A 6,433-nucleotide genomic window follows, 5' to 3' on the forward strand; every position below is an offset into this window, starting at 1 on the left:
AAAGATTTTATTTATTTATTTTTGAGAGAGCGAGAATGAGAGAGAGTACATGAGAGGGGGGAGGGTCAGAGAGAGAAGCAGGCTCCTCGCCGAGCAGGGAGCCCGATGTGGGACTCGATCCCGGGACTCCAGGATCATGACCCGAGCCGAAGGCAGTCGCCCAACCAACTGAGCCACCCAGGCGCCCAAAAAAAAAAAAAAAAAGTTTCTTAAAAAAAGGTCTTGTCCTCAAGGAGGTTGCAGACTGGCCGGCAAGCTGGCATGCATAAAAATACATAAAATTCAAAAGAGAGATTGTAGTCAATTCAGGTAATGTTGAAAGGGAGTTTGGATAACCGAAAAGCATTGCATCTTAAGAAATAATAATGGGGCGACCATTTATTAGGTACTTTTAATTTTATTTTATATTTTTAAGATTTTATTTATTTATTTGAGAGAGAGACGGAGAGAGAGCACAAGCCGGGGGTGGGGTGGGGGCGCAGAGGGAGAAGCAGACTCCCCGAGGAGCAGGGAGCCCGATCCCAGGACCCTGAGATCATGACCTGAGCCGGAGGCAGACACTTAACCAACTGAGCCACCCAGGCGCCCCTTATGAAGTACTTCTACATCAAGCACTTTATATGTGTTATTTAATGCTCATGAGAGTGTCATTAATTTGGTACAATTTTTATCATTCTCATGTTACAGAAGAAGAAATTGAGATGCAAAAACATTAAGTAACTTACCTGGCTAGCAGGTGGAAAAACCAGAACCCAAATCCAGGTCTATGGGATGCCAAATATTAGCAGGGGTGGGGGGAAAGAACTACAAATAGTTACAAATACTTACTGAGCATCTGTTGTGCACCAGGCTTTTTTCCAGGCGCAAGGAATTTGGCAATTTCCTCAGCCTGAAATGCCTTCCCCTGGTCTCCACAAGCCCCAAAAGGGAACTGAGAAAAAAAGAGGGTGGGTGGGAGTGGGGAGGGGGGAGAAGCTGAAGTTGGGGGGACAGGATGGGAGAGAGGGGGGAGGCCACAGTGGAGGGAAACTGGCAATGTGGGGGAGGGAGAGGCCACAGCCCGGGCAGCCCTGTCCTATCAGCATATCTGGGAAGGGGGTGGGGTGCGTGGAATTTCTGGGAAGGAGAGAGAACAGAGGTGTTTGGTCCTGAGGTCTTTGTCCTCCTTGGGGTCTGTTTGCTTAGTGTCTTCGAAGTCAGGGGTGGGAACGCTAGGCAGGAGAGGGGCTGGGCATGGGGGAAGCCTGCTGGGGAAGAATCTAGGTGGGAAGAGAAGGTCTGTTACCCCTGCTCCAAAGAGACCCAGACTCTGGGCTGCGGATTCCACGCAGCAGGGCCCTTCTCCTCACCTGCTAGGGAGCTTCATACCAAAAACATTCCAGAAAGCAGGCTCAGAGAGATGACGCTGGGCCCCCCGGGGCAGAAGGCTGGAGCCCTAGGAATATTTCGTGCCACATCAGCGCTTCCGGAATGTGAATAACCCAGACAACGGACTTGGGGGGGGGGCAGGGGGGGGGAGGGAGCGAAGTGGGGGGGGCAACTGGGAAACAGGAAGGACCTTCTGAAACCAAGACAAGAAACATCTCCGTCAGAATCCTGTCCCATTCTTGGTCCTTCCCTAGGGCAAGTCCATCCAGACTGTCCCTGAGTAGAAATCCCCTTGCTGGGGAGTACCGGGACTCCTCTGTGTGGAGCGGGGGAAACCCCCCTGGCATGGTAGCCTGTCCCCACCGTCAGGACGACCCCTTGGTTTCTCCTTCAGCCCATCCATTGGGGGCTACCTTGAGCCCTCCTGGGTTGGGGGGGAAGCTCATGCGAAGGGAAAATGGCGACCAGGGTGGGCCCAAGACGAAAGATTAGCTGGAGAGCCTGGACATGTTTAGGCAGAAGAGGGCATTTTTTAGGCATTATGGGAAACCACATAATAGATGACAGGGATGGTCTTCTGAAAACGTGAATACACTTGTAAGCTCGTGGCTCAGAAAGCAGGACTGAGACCAACGGGTAGGGGCTTCTGAGGCGCGGGATTCAGATAAGGCAATCACCTGCAGAATGTGTTCCTTCATTCCTTCCAGAAGTATTTGCCTCCAGAGTGCCGGCAGCATGCACTGTTTCAGGCTCTAGGGGATATGTCCGTGAACAAAATTGACAAAAATCTCTACTCTCATGGGGCTGCCATTCTAGTGGAGGTAGATAGACAAAGCAGTAGGTACAATAAAGAAGTAAATTATACTGTATGTTCCCAAGTCCTAAATATTAGGAGAATAGGGTTGGAGTGCAGGGTTGGAGGGAAGAGGGAATCAAATTCTAAATGATCAGAGAAAGCCTCACTGACGAGGTGGCATTTGTACAAAGACCTGGAGGGAGTAACCCTGTGAATATTTGGGGGAACAGTGTTCCTGGGGTAGGGAATAGCCAGTACAAACCGTGAGGCTGGAGCAGAATGAGTAAGGAGAGCGTGGTGGAGATAGGTAAGAGAGGTAAGGAGGAGTGAGGGTGGAGATCACACAGGGCCTTGCGAGCCATTATTCAAACTATGGCTTTTATTCTGAGTGAAATGGGGAGCCAGTGGGAGGTTCTGAGCAAAGGGAGGGAATGGCATGATCAGACTTTTTTTAAAAATTTTTTTTTAAAGTTCCTCTAGCTGTGTGTTGAATATAGCTGGGGGGTGGGGTGAGAGACAAAGATTTTTGGCCTGAAGGACTGAAAGGAGGACTTCCGTTAGCTGAGACAAAAAAGGTTACAAGTGGAGGGCTGTGGGGGAAGCGAGGGAGCCCTTGGACCTCAATGCAGATAAGAGGTACAAAGAGTCCGGAATTTGGGAAAGAGCTGTGAGTCGGGTGAGTGATAGAGATTTAGCAGTTGTTGCTTGAAGAACTTTCTGCTTTGTGTGCAGACTAGACAATCTGCGGAGTCCCTGAGTTATGAAGATCCTAGGGTTTCATTGAATCGGAGGGCAGGTGTTTCCATAGCCGATCACTCGCCGGAGAGCTTCAAAGTGGGGCAGGTGGCTGGTGCTGCGCCAGGCAGGCAGTTTTGCCTGGTTGGGGTCAGCTTTCTTCTCTTGAAGAGGACCCAAGGCTTTCTCTTAGGGATGGGGAGAAGATGGGAGGGAAATGGTCCTTCATATAGTTGAACCTCCCTGAGACTCGGTTTCCCCATCTGCACAATGAGAGGGCTGTACTAAACACTTCTCAAGGCCGTCCAGCGCTGAAACTTTGGCCCTGCACGTCTTCAAAGGCTTTCACAAAAATGTTGGGAATGTCGCCCTTGGGCCAGGGCCCTGCCTCTGACATTGGCAAAGGGGATGGAAGTCGCCTTGTGCCACCAAGGCTGGGACAAAGAGCCAGCTCCTCTCTTCCTGTGTTTCGGAACTTCCTGCTTCAGATCATGGGGGAGCTTGAGCACTGCCCACAGAGGGCCAGGGAATCTGCATTTTAACAAGGACCCATACATAAGCTACCACTTACTCATACTCACCTGGAGTAAGTTCTCAACCTTTGGTGTGATTGGAGCCACTTGCCAGGCTTGTTAAGATGCAGACTCCCTGGCCCTCCGTGGGCAGTGCTCAAGCTGCCGCCTTTAGAGGGATCTCACGCCGCTGGGCATGCGGCTTCTCTCTGGAAACAAACCTTTCTCTGTCATTCTGCCTCCTTCTGGCTCTAAAATTCTTCCCTCACTGGAAGCCCCCATCGTTTTAAGTCATCTCTTCCGGGGTCTCTGCAGCCTCCAGTCCTCTCCCCGAGCTAATCTCACTTTCTCGATGAGCTAATCCCACCTTCTCGATGTCACGGTGTCACTGTTTCCCCTCTCCGGGGGCATTTAGGTCAAGCTGGGGGAAATGAGTCATCCTTGGGTGGGGGAGGGGGCTTCAAGTCCATAAATGGGCAAAAGCTCTGATTTCGGCCTTCCGTCTTCAGGAAAGGGCCGGTCTCTCCCCTCTGCCATCCTCCTCCCCCAGAGGAATTCCCCAAAGACAAGGAAGGCATGGGGGGGAGGCTGGCTTTGACCAGTGGAATTCTAGAAACAGCAGAGCTTTTTAGGGAGATAGGTTCCAGTCTGACTCAGCTTCCCTGATAAACAGACACTGCCGGCCAGGATTTTCCCAGCCCAGGAGGCCAAAGCCCCATTTCCGGGTGGAAGTGTTCAGCTCTGCCTTTGGAGTTGAGGGCCCAGCCAGTACCACCTCCCTAGGGCACTGGGAAGGCGGCGGGGAGGGCTCTGCACTTGGAGGCCTCTAGACTCAGTTACTGTAGCAGGACTGGCCACACCCCCCACCTGAAAGCTGGAGGGGAAGGGTGCCATGACCTTTCACAGCTCCCCAGCCCAGACTCTGAATCACCCTCCTTGCTTGGCCTGCAGTGTCTCTCAGGCTTCCTGATCCCCGGCCGTGATCACTGCTGTGCCCAAGTAGGTGGGTGCTTGCTTGGCGGCAGCTTCACCCTTGAAGCAGGCCCGCCGCTGGCATGGATCTTGCCTCTGTTAAGGGACACTGCTGGTTCTGCCTCCCACCCCAGTGCCCAGGCTCCTGTGACTGGAAAAGCCACGGGAGAGGCCAGGTGGTGCCTGAGGAGAGCTGGGTGGCCCGCCAACAAGCCTCACCTGGTGGCCAAGTTTGAGTCCTTCTCACCATCCAGGGTCTGGGCCGGCCCTGCTGCAGAAACCTTGCTTAGGACAGGCTCAGGAGGCTCAGGGGCAGACTCACAAAGCCCTAGATACAATCAGAATGCCAATTCATTGACTTATAATGAAAAATGTAACTGCTGTGGGGCGCCTGGGTGGCTCAGATGGTTAAGCGTCTGCCTTCGGCTCAGGTCATGATCCCAGGGTCCTGGGATCGAGCCCCGCATCGGGCTCCTGGCTCAGCGGGGAGCCTGCTTCTTCCTCTCCCTCTCCTTCTGCCTCTGCCCCTGCTCATGCTGGCTCTCTCTGTGTATCTCTGTGTCTCGAATGAATAAATAAAATCTTAAAAAAAAAAGTAACTGCTGTCAAACCAACCAGATATTTGGGTTTGCTGATGAGCACGTTCACTGTGGGGGGGCCGTTTCACGTAAGGGGAAGCCAAAGTTCAGCAGGAAGGTAACTCCGAGAGCACGGAAGGAGGGCCAGGAATGCTAGCGGAATGGCCTTCACGGACTGCCAGGCTGGCCTCTGCCAGGACACCCTTCCCCAGCGCAACTCTGGAGAGAACCCCACACACATCTTTGGTGCCACAGAGACCATCTCACGGGCTTAGCGCATCCTTTCTTGAGGCAGAGCACATTGCAACTCTTCAGAGAGTCCCTCTCCTAGTTCACACCCCACCAATCATATTGCTGCAGGGCTTAAATGAAACAACTCATCCACTTGCCCTGTAAGCAATACCTCATCAAGGAGAACCGAAGGAGTGAGAGTAGGTGCTCAGTAAATGTTTAATAAAGGGTCTCCACCTGCTTTGTGGGCCCCAGCCCCTTATAAAGGGGAATCTGATAGTTAAATCAGTGAAAACCCATCCCCTCATAAACCCATCAACACGTATTGAGAACTTATTGTTCTAGGTGCTGTGGAAAATACAGAAGCAATAAAGGGACGGTCCCCTCCCTTAAGGAATTACTATATAATAGAATTGAAGCTATAAACGAACACCTACGGGAAGATCGTGAGCAGCACAAGTGGGTGTGCCAAGGGTGTGTGTCTGGCACAGAAAATGTGTAAGATCCTCAAGTCCCACTGGACTTGGTTGTGATGGGACCACTCGTGTGGACGAGGGATAGACGGCTGGCTGTTTGGGGTCCTCACTCTTTGGTCACTAGATTCGTCAGTAAAGGGATAAGCCCTGCTGACTGGGGGCTCCAGGCGCCCAGGTCCTGAGGCAGGCTCTCACTTGAGGCCACCAGCTGCAATGTGAGAAAGCCACAGCCCATGTTAGACTCACTCCCACCCCATCTAACTGTCACGGGAAACAGGGAGGGTCAGAAGGAGCAGACACACACCAGGTAGGGACAGGGGATAGAGTTGGTTACCTCCCTCCCTCCCTTGCCGGCCCTGGTTGGGGGTAGGGTGGGGCAGCAAGCAGCAGGCTCATCCATTCTTTTCTCCCTGCCTGGAGGGGTTTACCTTCTTTATTTTTTATTTATTTATTTACTTCAAAGAGCTATTTATTTATTTTAGAGAGAGAGCAAGCAGGGGGAGGGGCAGAGGGAGAGGGGGAGAGAGAATCTGGAGCAGACTTGCTGCCAAGTGCAGAGCCTGATGCCGGGCTCCATCTCACAATGCTGAGATCACAAGCTGAGCGGAAATCAAGAGTCGGACACTCAACCAACCGACTGAGCCACCCAGGTGCCCCTGCTTTACCTTCTTTAGATGCCTCTCAGAGCCTCAAGATGAGGCAGAGTTGCAATTCTCTCTCTGTCTCAGCTGAGTCAACTTGGTCCACTTGCGTCCCATGCCCTTG

Source organism: Neomonachus schauinslandi, chromosome 6, assembly GCF_002201575.2.
Source record: "Neomonachus schauinslandi chromosome 6, ASM220157v2, whole genome shotgun sequence".
Classification (NCBI taxonomy): Eukaryota; Metazoa; Chordata; class Mammalia; order Carnivora; family Phocidae; genus Neomonachus; species Neomonachus schauinslandi.